The sequence below is a fragment of the Mirounga angustirostris genome, unplaced genomic scaffold, assembly GCF_029215605.1.
Source record: "Mirounga angustirostris isolate CCGP_5_RB_7025 unplaced genomic scaffold, mMirAng1.0.hap1 SCAF_3, whole genome shotgun sequence".
Taxonomy (NCBI): Eukaryota; Metazoa; Chordata; class Mammalia; order Carnivora; family Phocidae; genus Mirounga; species Mirounga angustirostris.
Window position 1 is genome coordinate 127,272,926 of NW_026991711.1, and position 12,223 is coordinate 127,285,148.

At 36.7% G+C, this 12,223-nt stretch overlaps 1 protein-coding gene across 2 annotated transcripts in view; it reads right to left on the reverse strand.

Annotated features, from left to right (window-relative positions):
- The window catches only part of KCNH7 (potassium voltage-gated channel subfamily H member 7), a 474,108-nt gene that overhangs the window by 61,124 nt on the left and 400,761 nt on the right, over positions 1-12,223 (reverse strand). The gene's annotated exons all lie outside the window — the stretch shown is intronic.

Below are 12,223 nucleotides of genomic sequence, written 5' to 3' on the forward strand. Positions count from 1 at the left end.
GTGTGTCTCTTTCTACGCTTCACAGCTTCAGTTTGTGTGTTTATTTTTTCTCCTTGCTCTGTTACCTATTTACTTGTGTTGAGAAATCGGAAGTATTTGAAGATTATTGTTCAAAACTTTTTATCTTTGAAAGAAAATTTCTCTCTGAACCTCAAAATAAATGAAATATAATAAAATTCTCTAGGGTATTTGGTTAATGAAGTGAAATGCTTCAAGACAAATGAGATGTTTTAATAACATATTTTGATAATAAGTACTAACGACTCTTCTGGCAGCCAAGATAGTAAAACAAAAATGATGTTATGAAAAAAAGAAAAAAGAATCAATCTGCTGTGTAAGCCACCTCCCTCCTTTTTCCCTCCCTTCAAAAAAACACTGGTTGTTTCTTCTAGCATTATATCAAAAAGATGTAAAACCTAGGTGATAGTAAGTTCTCTAAGCAGATAAATGAATATAATTTATATAATAACACATAAGTAACATCTTTTCTGTAAAAAAATGTTTAAGAAATATAGCACATGATGAAGTCTCAACCCAATTGACATTATTCCTACAAAATAATTGCAGTTGTAGAGAGGGAAGGAGAGAAAGAGAGGAAAAGGGGAAGGGAGAGGGAGGGAAGGAAAGAAAGGCAGAGGGACAGAAAAGGGGAAGAAATTACTAAACAGTTGTTTTACCTTTCAGTTGCTTCATAAGGTTGAGTGAAAATTGATTTCAACAGTCAAAGCCATTCTTTTGTGATTCCATAACATATACCCAAGCATAACTACATATGTTGTTTGACAATGTAACAAATGACTTGATCTTATTTTTAGTGTTGTCAAGATGCTGCTAACACACCTGGGCATTCATCCTTAGCTACTGTTGCCTACAAGATCCGCGTATCTTGTAGATGACACTTAAGATTGCAATACCTCTTTTCTTCTTCTTTAAATATCTCTTTAAAGATTTAAAGTGTTTTACCCATGTTACACAAAGAGAAAAACGATTGCACCAAAATCTCAGAGAGAGTAGCCTAAAGAATGAACAATCTCCTCTTGCTGATTTGTTGGAGACTATTAGTCCCCATTGTTTAGTTCAATGTACTCTCTCTGTATTATGTACAAATAAAAAATGGGACCAACAACTACCTTAGTTGTGTTAACATCAAAACTTGGCTAAGTAGAATGTTTTCAGGATACACGTTTCTCTCACAGTGTATCTAATTTCATGTAATAGACATATTATGTAAATCTATTTTTGTGGGTTTTTTTCCAATTTTTGAAAATAGAAATAAAACTATCTTTTTTTTTTTTTAAAGATTTTATTTATTTATTTGACAGAGAGAGACACAGCGAGAGAGGGAACACAGGCAGGGGGAGTGGGAGAGGAGAAGCAGGCTTCCCGCCGAGCAGGGAGCCGGACGCAGGGCTTGATCCCAGGACCCTAGGATCATGACCTGAACCAAAGGCAGACGTTTAACAACTGAGCCACCCAGGCGCCCAGAAATAAAACTATCTTTTAACCTATTGCAATAATTTAAAAAATAGTAGAGGTAAAAAATTTTCTTAGATGTTATTTCTTAACTTGTTACCGGTATTAGAAAAAATATTGTCTGTTTATTATTACTTTTGGTAGACTAAAAAAGCGTAGGAGCTCCCAAGACTTATGTGTGATTATGAATTACAAACACATCATCATAATAAAGAATATGGAGAAAGAGGTGAGCTACTTGGCAGTAGATTGAAGTAAGGCACTTTGTTTTGTTGGTTCTGTTCATAAACTGTAGCAAAGGAGACATAATGAATTCTAAGAAGCCCTGGCTCTGCCTTATCAGTACCTATGTCATTTCAGACCTGAACTCCTTTAACTGTGATTGAATGATACTGCAAACTCTTTTTGCCTGAATGCCACGGTAAAGAAAGAATACTTATTTAAAACTTTTATTTTTAATGTATTTTGTCAGAACTTTTTAAATGTAAAATGACTCTTCCCTTGGCAATTCAAATTATTCAGATTTCTGGGTGGCTGAAGCATATCATCCAATTTCAAATTTTAAAAAACGTACCCATATGCATAGTTTATTAAAGCCCTAGATACTTTCAGGGTGCCTGGGTGGCTCAGTCTGTTAAGTGTCTGCCTTCGGCTCAGGTCATGATCCTGGAGTCCTGGGATCAAGCCCCACATCAGGCTCCCTGTGCAGCGGGGAGTCTGCTTCTCCCTCTTCTTCTGGCCTCTCCCCTGGCATGTGCTTTTTCTCTCTCTCAAATAAATAAGTAAAAGTTTAAAAAATAAAGCCTTAGATATTTTCTTATACTGAGGTAGAAGTTAGTTTTCTTTATTAAGTATGACTTTCTTAACTAAACTTTAGTTTAATAAAAATATATACTCTAAACAAATTGCAATTTTGTAAACACGTAGGATACCAGACCCAGACTCAAGAAGACCATGTGATTTTTTTTTCCTAGATATTTTACAATAGATGAGGTAATATCCTTTTTTAGTGGAAGTGGAATTCTTTCTAAAGGCCTGAAATTAGAACAGGGGATTTCTTACTATTATCAAACAATTCTCTTCTCAAGACTATATGTAGCTACAGTTGAACTGAGAAAACCTCATCAATAAGAGAAAATATTATGCTCAATAAGTTTTCAAAATAATTTTTCAAAATAATTTTTAAGTAAGCATTTTTAAGAATCTTACATATAAAATACTTTATTTCAGAGGTTTACTGTCCAAAACTTTTGCCTGTAGTAAATGGATAGAATTATTCTTTTATAAATGGGGAAATATAAGTATGTGATCTTCAGTTTTGTCTACAGGATTGAAAGAATGAATCATCACTGAAAATTTCTACTTAATCCATCATTCTGTTCTGTTTGTCAAGAAATATTTGGGTACATGTGGGGAGTTTTGAACACTTAGTAATACATTTCATAACTCTACACTCATGTTTTGCTTTATATTTTATTTCAATTCCCTCTAAGCTCTGGTGCTTGTATATATTCCATGAATTACTTACCCAATAAAACTTAATAATATTGAAACTACTTTTGAGTTCTTTGTTCAGCTTGAGTGACACTTTTTTCAATATTTCTAAGGACACATTCACTGATACAGTAAAAAAACATATTTTGATTATGTAAAAAACCTTAAGGAAATCACCTAGCTTATCCTTTCTTTATTCATACCAAACCTCACAAATTCCTCCACAAACAGGCTTTCAAACACAAGATTTTACAACCTCCCTGTGAAACTCACTCCAATATTTAAGAACCTTTACTGTCAAGATGCATTTATTTTTATTTTGTTTATAATTAACATTCTATTTTGCTGCAATTTGAACTCACTTTCCCTTTCTTTAGTTACAAAACATGAAAAACTGGTCATCAAATTATTTTAAATAGTAGGAAGCAAATGTTACAATGAATAAAAAGCTATCGATGTTATATTTTTAAAATGGGAATTTGACTTGTTTTGAGAAATATTTCACCAAATATTGAACCTTATGTCATCTCTAGCAAATTGTAGACAATAGATCCCATATACATGATGAAAAAATGATCAACTTAATGCAAAACATATTTTTTTGATGAAATGTTCTTATATTTCCTTGGTTCAAAAATAATTTCATTGGGGATCCTGTGTCTCTCACTTGTCATACTGCAGATTTTTTGGAGGCATGACCAACAGCCTCAAATACAAGCCAATGGAGACATCTGTCTTAACTCTCAAGAACTATCTAAATGGACACACAGTCACTCTATGGGTAGAAATATATTATGTATGCAGTTCTTCAAAATGTATTTTGTTATTTGAATTTGACCATGAATATGTCTAATGTTTTAACAATTCACTTTTTAAATTTTATTATGTTATGTTAATCACCATACATTACATTAGTTTATCATGTGACTTTATTTTTATCTTTTTTTTATTATGTTATGTTAATCACGATACATTAAATCATTAGTTTTTGATGTAGTGTTCTATGATTCATTGTTTGCATATAACACCCAGTGCTCCATGCAATATGTGCCTTCCTTAATACCCATCACCAGGCTAACCTATCCCCCCCCTCCCCTCTAGAACCCTCAGTTTGTTTCTCAGAGTCCATAGTGTCTCATGGTTCATCTCCCCCTCCGATTTCCGCCCCCCTTCATTTTTCCCTTCCTGCTATCTTCTTCTTCTTCTTCTTCTTCTTCTTCTTCTTCTTCTTCTTCTTCTTCTTCTTCTTCTTCTTCTTCTTCTTCTTCTTCTTTTTAGCAATTCACATCTAACAAACTAATGGCAACTGCTGTAGAGATCAGGTTCAGAAAGAATTCTGACAAGGTGACCAGAATTTCTATACAGATGCTTGCTAAGTTTTCCCTTGTATCCATTCTATGATACATCTAACAGACTAATGAAACAAACATATCAATGTGAACAGAAACTCCTCTTTTCTATTAAAACTTTCCCTCGAAGAGCACTGTATATACCTAGGTTTCAAAGACCTTGCCTGCATTCAGGATTCATGAAAAATAACAGTAAAATGGGAATGGAGAGAGGTCCACAAAGGAAGTAATTAATCAACAAACCTCACTAATTTTCAGGAGAAGAAGAGGTTAATGAAGTGTGTAGCTAAAGAGAATGCTCTAGATTCTAACAGTTGATATATTTGAAAGTAAGATTTTCCACAGATAAACAAAATATGGGAAAACTTGAGGGAGATAATGGAAAGTTGACTTTTGGAGACAGAGTCAATAATGTTCTCTCGCATCAGTGATATTGAGATAATTTGCTATGGATGGCATGATATTTGATGATGCAAAAATTAAGAAATAGAGAATCCTTTCCTTCCTTGGTCGTTCTGGATGGCGTTAACATCAGGACGATACTAATGTCATAGGCAAGCCTAGTTATTGTCAGTATTCCTTTCTTTTTTTTTTTTTAAGGATTTTACTTATTTATTAGAGAGAGTGAGAGAGCATGAGTAGGAGGTAGGGGCAGAGGGAGACAGAGAAGCAGATCCCCTCTGAGCAGAGAGCCCAATGATGCAGGGCTCGATCCCAGGACACTGAGATCATAATCTGGGTGGAAATCAGGAGTCAGATGCTTAACAGACTGAGGCACTCAGGCGCTCCTTTCTTCAACATATTTTTTTTAAAACATTTTAGAAGATTCTCTAGTTATTAGTAGGAGATTTACATTTACTTAAGTCAAAAAGTTAAATGACTGTTTTGAAAAAGTGAGCAATTCTGCTCATATAACGGCTTTAGAAAAAAATGTATATGCCAAGCTATACTCAACATTGCTAGGATGTATGTTTTATAGCTAAAATAATATAGATCCAAAATTCGAATAGGTTTCCTTCTTCAGAGTTTATTTAGTTTAAAACCACTGCTTTACTTGATTATTTATGTCTTTATTTTGTAGAAATGTTCACCCATGAGCACATGGACTTCCTCTTTGTTCCAGATAAGGCCACCAGATCTTGGATATCTAAACAGCAGAAATTCCTGCCACTTTTAAAAATGCAGGTTTCAAGGCTTTACTTTAGACCTACCAATTATGAATCTCCAAACTCTTTTAGGAGCTCCACACTGAAATCCGTGCATGGTCCTGAGGTAGAAGCACTGATCTAAACCAATCTTTGCCATGATTACACCTAATTTATAATTTAATGGATCTCAGTTCTTTTTCTTATACTCACGTATGTATCTTTTTAGTTGCTCATGGAGTCCCTGACTTGCCTATATGCCATCTGTACTCGGATGACTGATCAGTGCCTCAAACTTCACGTGGCCCAAACAGGAATTTCTCCCCCATAATGCACCTTTTTCTCCCCAGGTTTTTCCCATCTGGATAAATGAACGGCCACCTACTAAAGTCACTTCAAGACCTCCATCCTCCAAAATATTTCAAACGAGAAGAAAGAAACAACAAAATCTTTGAACCATCATCAATTCTGCTTTGTTTCTTACTCCTCCAACAATATTTAATCTATCAACAAGCCCTCACAGCTCCCCTCTACGATATTCCAGATATATCTCTATCTCCTCACCTCTATTGCCACCATGTGGTCCAAGCTGTTGCTGTTTTGTTCCTGCTACATTATAGCAAAAGCTCTAAGTCCTTCCCCTGCTTCTAACCCTGACTAAACTGTCTGCAGACATCAGCCATGAGGTCTTTAAAACCGTCCATTAGATCATGCTGTTCTGATTCGGAAGGCTCCACTGCAGCCAGAATAAACCCCGAATGTCACTGCTGCGCACAGTTTGGTCCCTGTCTCTGCATCCTCTTATCTTAGCACTCAACTCCCAACTCACTATGGTTCAGCCTAGCTGCCACTGGTCTTCTTTCTGTTCTAACACACCAAGCTTGTTCCCCACTTGGGCCATTTTCACTAGTGTTTTCTTTTGCTTTAAATGCTCTGCATGTATTTTCATGAGGCTAGTTTTTTTCCAGTCAAGTCTCAACTCAAATGGCACTTCCCCCCAAATCGTTCCTAATCTCCTCCTCCAAGTTAGCCACCTGTGGAAGTCATTCTGCACCACATGGCTTTTTCTTGTCAGCTCATGAACTTCTTAAGGGGGAAAAACAGAAACAAAAACAGTAACTCTTTCCTTCATCATATGTAGCCTTCCACTACTGCCTTCCCCTTGCCGCCTTTTATTACTAAGATTCTAGCAAGAAGGGGCCCTACTTGCTTCCTATTAATTTCTGAAGCCACTTCAGTTTGGCTGTGGCCAATATCTCATCTAATCGACAGCAACGTATAGTGAACGGACACACCCAGTGATTTATTTCCGGTCTTCATCCTACTTTATGTCTTCTTTTTTTTTTTTTTAAGATTTTATTTATTTATTTGAGACAGAGAGAATGAGAGAGAGAGAGCACATGAGAGGGGGGAGGGTCAGAGGGAGAAGCAGGCTCCCTGCCGAGCAGGGAGCCCGATGCAGGACTCGATCCCAGGACTCCAGGATCATGACCTGAGCCGAAGGCAGTCGCTTAACCAACTGAGCCACCCTACTTTATGTCTTTACAGTATTTGACACCATCTTCCTGAATTTTTCCTTCCTTCCCAGTACAGTGATGCAAGTAGAAGTCCTATAATGCCTACAGCAGTCTCCAACAGCAAAAAAATTATCTGTGTCCTATATAATTTTTCAATGCCCCACAGTCATTTGTATTGGCAAAACCCAAACTTATTTATTGAGCTTCAATGCTGGGTTTTACATATAAACAGATGTTCACTTTTGCATGTTTTAATATTCATTAAAATATCAAGGAATTTAACTACTTTGTAAACTGAGAGATAATTCACTTGTTTAGTTTGGACCTTCACTAAGAATTGTTTACTGTTCCAGAAAATTATATCTTCAGTGACAGCAAGTCCTGTGGTATTGTGTACTGTGTGTATACAGCATGGCTATGTCAGTCCACTGTTGTTGTTATCCCAGTCATGAGATTTCTAGGTGTGTGTAAATATTAATATATGTGTATGTATACGTATCTACCTGTATGTGTGTATGCATACACATGTATACCCATGTAAGCACATACATATATATTCAACCCTTATGTTAAAATGAAAACATAAAATAAACTAATATTCAACTTACTATTGAGTTTATTGCTCAAATATGGACCTCCTCATTATAACTAGGTACAAACATCTGATAATTTCATTATATCATTTAACGTAGACATGCCTAGAGCATTTATATATTCAACTAGGTATTTTATTATGAACACATTTCTTTTATTTCTTCTTTATATTAAGGGCAGGCATTATATATTATATTTATGAAATTATGTGTATAAAAAGGCTATACTATTTATGACTTTTATTTAACAATAATAAAAGGGGCTTTATAAAATATTTGTTATATTGGGTCTGATAAGACTGGGAACCAACACCTTGTAACTCCATGCTTCTAATGGGCTTCCCCTTTAACTGGCATGACTTTCTTACCCCTTCCACCTGAAAAACATCCACTCGTATTCAGGAACCCTCCCTTGCATGCTCACGTGTCCCCCTGTACATGGTGCTATTAAGGCATTTATCAGATAGTATTCTCTCTGCTCCTCTGCTCTTCTTCTTTGTATACTGTGAGTTCCCAGACAGTGGGGTCCTTGTCTTACTCTTTTTTGTAAACACAGAGTCCAGCATGTTGGCAGTAGTTGGTTCTCAATAAATGCTTACAGAATCAATGAACCTACTCGAGTAGAGGTTACCACAGCACTTTCTGGAAATGGCAAAATGAGTTAAGTCAATTCTCATTAAAATTTGTAAAAAAAATTATATGAAACTCCAACTGGTATAGTAGACGCAGTCGAGCTAATCCTTTATAGTAGAGGTGGATGGCTCTGAGTCTTATCAATCTGTCCTGATGTCAACTCTTGAGGGCCTCTGAACTCAGGCCAACTCTCTCAGTCACCTCTATGATACTCCAGTTTGAAAAACATTGCACTGGATAATCTCTCATCAGAGTGACGTCTAGCTTAATGATTTTAGGATTTGCCATTTAGTTTTGGGTCAAAAATCCCCAAAAGTTTTCTTTTTTCATATTCATGTGATGAAACTTCCCAAATTAGTTCCTTTGAATATAAGATCTCTTTTTTTCTAGAAGCATTTTTCTTTTTTTGCCAGAAACAAAAATAGAAGCTAAGTATTTTTGATACTTTTACTACATGACATTATACACTTTTGGAAAAGTATCATTCTGAAATATCACTATGTATTGAAAAACTAACTAAAAGCTTGATTATAGGGGCACCTGGGTAGCTCAGTCAGTTTAGCATCTGGCTCTTTTTCAGCTCAGATCATGACTTTGGAGTCCTGGGTTTGAGCCCCTGGTTGGGCTCTGCGCTCAGCGGGGAGTCTGCTTAGGGACTCTCTCCCTCTCCCTCTGCCTCTCCCCCCCTCTTGCTCTCTCTTTCAAATAAATAAATAAATCTTTAAAAAAAGCCTGTTGCTGGAGTGGTGGGGGGTGGGAGGGATGGGATGGCTGAGTGATAGACATTGGTGAGAGTATGTGCTATGGAGAGTGCTGTGAATTGTGTAAGACTGTTGAATCACAGACCTGTACCTCTGAAACAAATAATACATTATATGTTAAAAAAATAAAAAAGAAGAAGATAGCAGGAAGGGAAAAATGAAGGGGGGTAAATCAGAGGGGGAGACGAACCATGAGAGACTATGGACTCTGAGAAACAAACTGAGGTTTCTAGAGGGGAGGGGGGGAGGGGGATGTGTTAGCCTGGTGGTGGGTATTAAAGAGGGCACATATTGCATGGAGCACCAGGTGTTATACGCAAACAATGAGTCATGGAACACTACATCAAAAACTAATGATGTAACGTATGGAGATTAATATAACATGATAAAAAAAAAAGAAAAAAAGCCTGATTATAGTTATATAAAATAGTTTGTATATAAAAGAAATATCTTCATTATTACCCTTGAAAAATGTATAAAGTAGTCCAATTCATCGTTAGTCTTGTTGTTACCTCTCATAACCCACTCAGCCCAGTAGTTGACACCCTTATCCCCCTTCCAGACCCAGCCCTCCACTTGCTATCCTTGATGCCTACATACCTCCCTCTAAAATATGTCCCATGCTCCTTTGCTTTGTAACCAAATAACCATCCTCAAAATGTTTCCTTTCTGTCTCCCATTTCTTCAGGATTCCTAACTGCAACTAGCTAATCTAATAACTACTGTAAGATCAGAGACACTCAGTATTTATTGAATAAAGATTAATTAAAGTATTTATGGATTACTGTGGTAGCATGTGAGTTTAAGGGAAGACTTCATTAAGAAACAGACTTTAATTCAAAGGGATGGAAAGGAGAAGAGGAGTAACCTTTGGCAAGTACTTACTATGTACCTGGTACTGAGTTAGTCTCTTCAAATATGCTGCTTTATTTATTTATTTATTTATTTATTTTTAAAAGATTTTATTTATCTTTTGACAGAGAGAGACACAGCGAGAGAGGAAACACAAGCAGGGGGAGAGGGAGAAGCAGGCTTCCCGCTGAGCCAGGAGCCTGATGCGGGACTCGATCCCAGGACCCTGGGATCATGACCTGAGTCCAAGGCAGACGCTTAATGACTGAGCCACCCAGGCGCCCCTGTTTTATTTTTTAAAATCATAAGAACAGACCTTTCACCATTTTACAGAAACACAAATGAAATCTTAATGAGTTAGGTATCTTGCCAAAATAGAGCAAGTAAGCGGCAAAGAGGAGAGTCAGACCCAGGTCTAAGTTCAAAGTCAGAACCTTTCTCATATCATATCACATCTTAAAAGAATGAGGAGTAGGGGCGCCTGGGTGGTTCAGTTGGTTAAGCGGCTGCCGTCGGCTCAGGTCATGATCCCAGGGTCCTGGGATCGAGTCCCGCATCGGGCTCCCTGCTCAGTGGGGAGCCTGCTTCTCCCTCTCCCACTCCCCCTGCTTGTGTTCCCTCTCTTGCTGTGTCTCTCTCTGTCAAATAAATAAATAAAATCTTAAAAAAAAAAAAAAGAATGAGGAGTAGCTTTGGGACCATGGGGGAGCCCATGGAAGCACACAGGAGTAGAGACCTGGCATTGCTTTCCTTGAGGCAAACTTCACATTTTCCTTGATGCTACCTGGAAAACATAGTCCAGACATCATTTTTCCCAGAGACTACTTCATCCTATACTAACATGAATCACGATTTTGTTTTCAGCTCTCTTGAAGTCCTGTCTGAAATAGTGATCATCGAAATCACATATTTTAATATTATTATTCTCAAGTGATATAGAAATTAGAAATAAACTAATCAAATGTTGCATCCTAGAAATTCTCCCTTAATGGTTTTAATCGGCATATTCAAATACTGGTTTGATTGTTATTGATTATATCTCATCGGTAAATCAACTTCCCCTAATGATCCTATTTACCTATTTATTTGTTCACCCATTCTTTTGTTTCATCAAGTTGAAATTTAATTTGCTATTGGTGTACATATTTTAAAATTTGAAAGAGTGAGATTTTACTCTATTGTTTATCAATAAGAACTTATTTGATGTAAATACATGGATCACTCATTGTAAGAAACTCATAAAGATAAGTATCAAGAAGTATTTTGCTTTCTTGCCTCTAAATTAACAACCAAAGTTAGGAGTATCTAACATGAAAAGTTCAACTGGTTTAACAGCAGCTAATTTTTTCTGATTATTTTTCTAAGAGTTTCACAGGTATTATCTCATTAGAGCCTCAAATTAAAAATAAATAAAACAATGTAAGAGGGGAAGTAATATTATTATCCTTACTGATGAGGAGAGTCAGGCTTGAGGCTTTGTGTAAGGTTTGTAGAATCCAGGAAGAACATATTGCTCCATTGCCCTGCTCTTTTTTTTTTTTTTTAAGATTTTACTTATTTATTTGAGAAAGAGAGAAAGAAAAAGCAGGGGCTGGGAGAGTGGCAGCAGGGTATGGAGAGGGAGAGAATCTCTCAAGCAGACTCCGCGGAGCCCGACACAGGGCTCCATCCCAGGACCCTGAGATCACAACCAAAGCTGAAATCAGTCTGATGCTGAACCGACTGAGCCACCCAGGTGCCCCTCTACTGCCCTGTTCTTAACTGATCAGAGTTCAACAGGCATGATCTATTGGAGAGAATTTACTTCTAAACCAATAGTTCCCCTCGGCAGAGGAGGATTCTTTTATCCTGAAGCCTTAATTGGTCAGGGAGCAAACATCTGCAGAAGGCATTTTGATATTTGATCTCTTGAACAAAAAGAAAAGATGGGGTTCTCAGGTAGAAAAGTAACCTGAATTTTTAAAACTCAACACATTGAGGTTATCTTTCTCAAGCTACTCCCTGAGAACTACTTTCACATCTTCTCTAAGTCTTTCCATTATAGAATCCAGGAAGATTATTTACAATAAAAATTCATGGCAATTAAATGGAGGGGACTTTAGGAGAACTTAACTGCTTTTGGATCAAAGAACCCCTTGAGAATCTGGTTAAAGTTATGGACTCCAACCAGAAAATGCACTCTACTCTTACTTGTCAGATTTCCTTGAAGTTTCCAGCTTCATAAGATACTGGGAACACAAGAAGTCTTTTCCATTCTAGATACTATTTAAGAGAAAGAGTTTTGAACAAGACATTTTAGAAGATGCCTCTTCCACATAATTTGAACATAAAACAAATTCCTGCTGTCTCAAACCACAATTATGAGTCAAGAAAGAAACAGACATCTTCAACTTTGACAGTTTTATA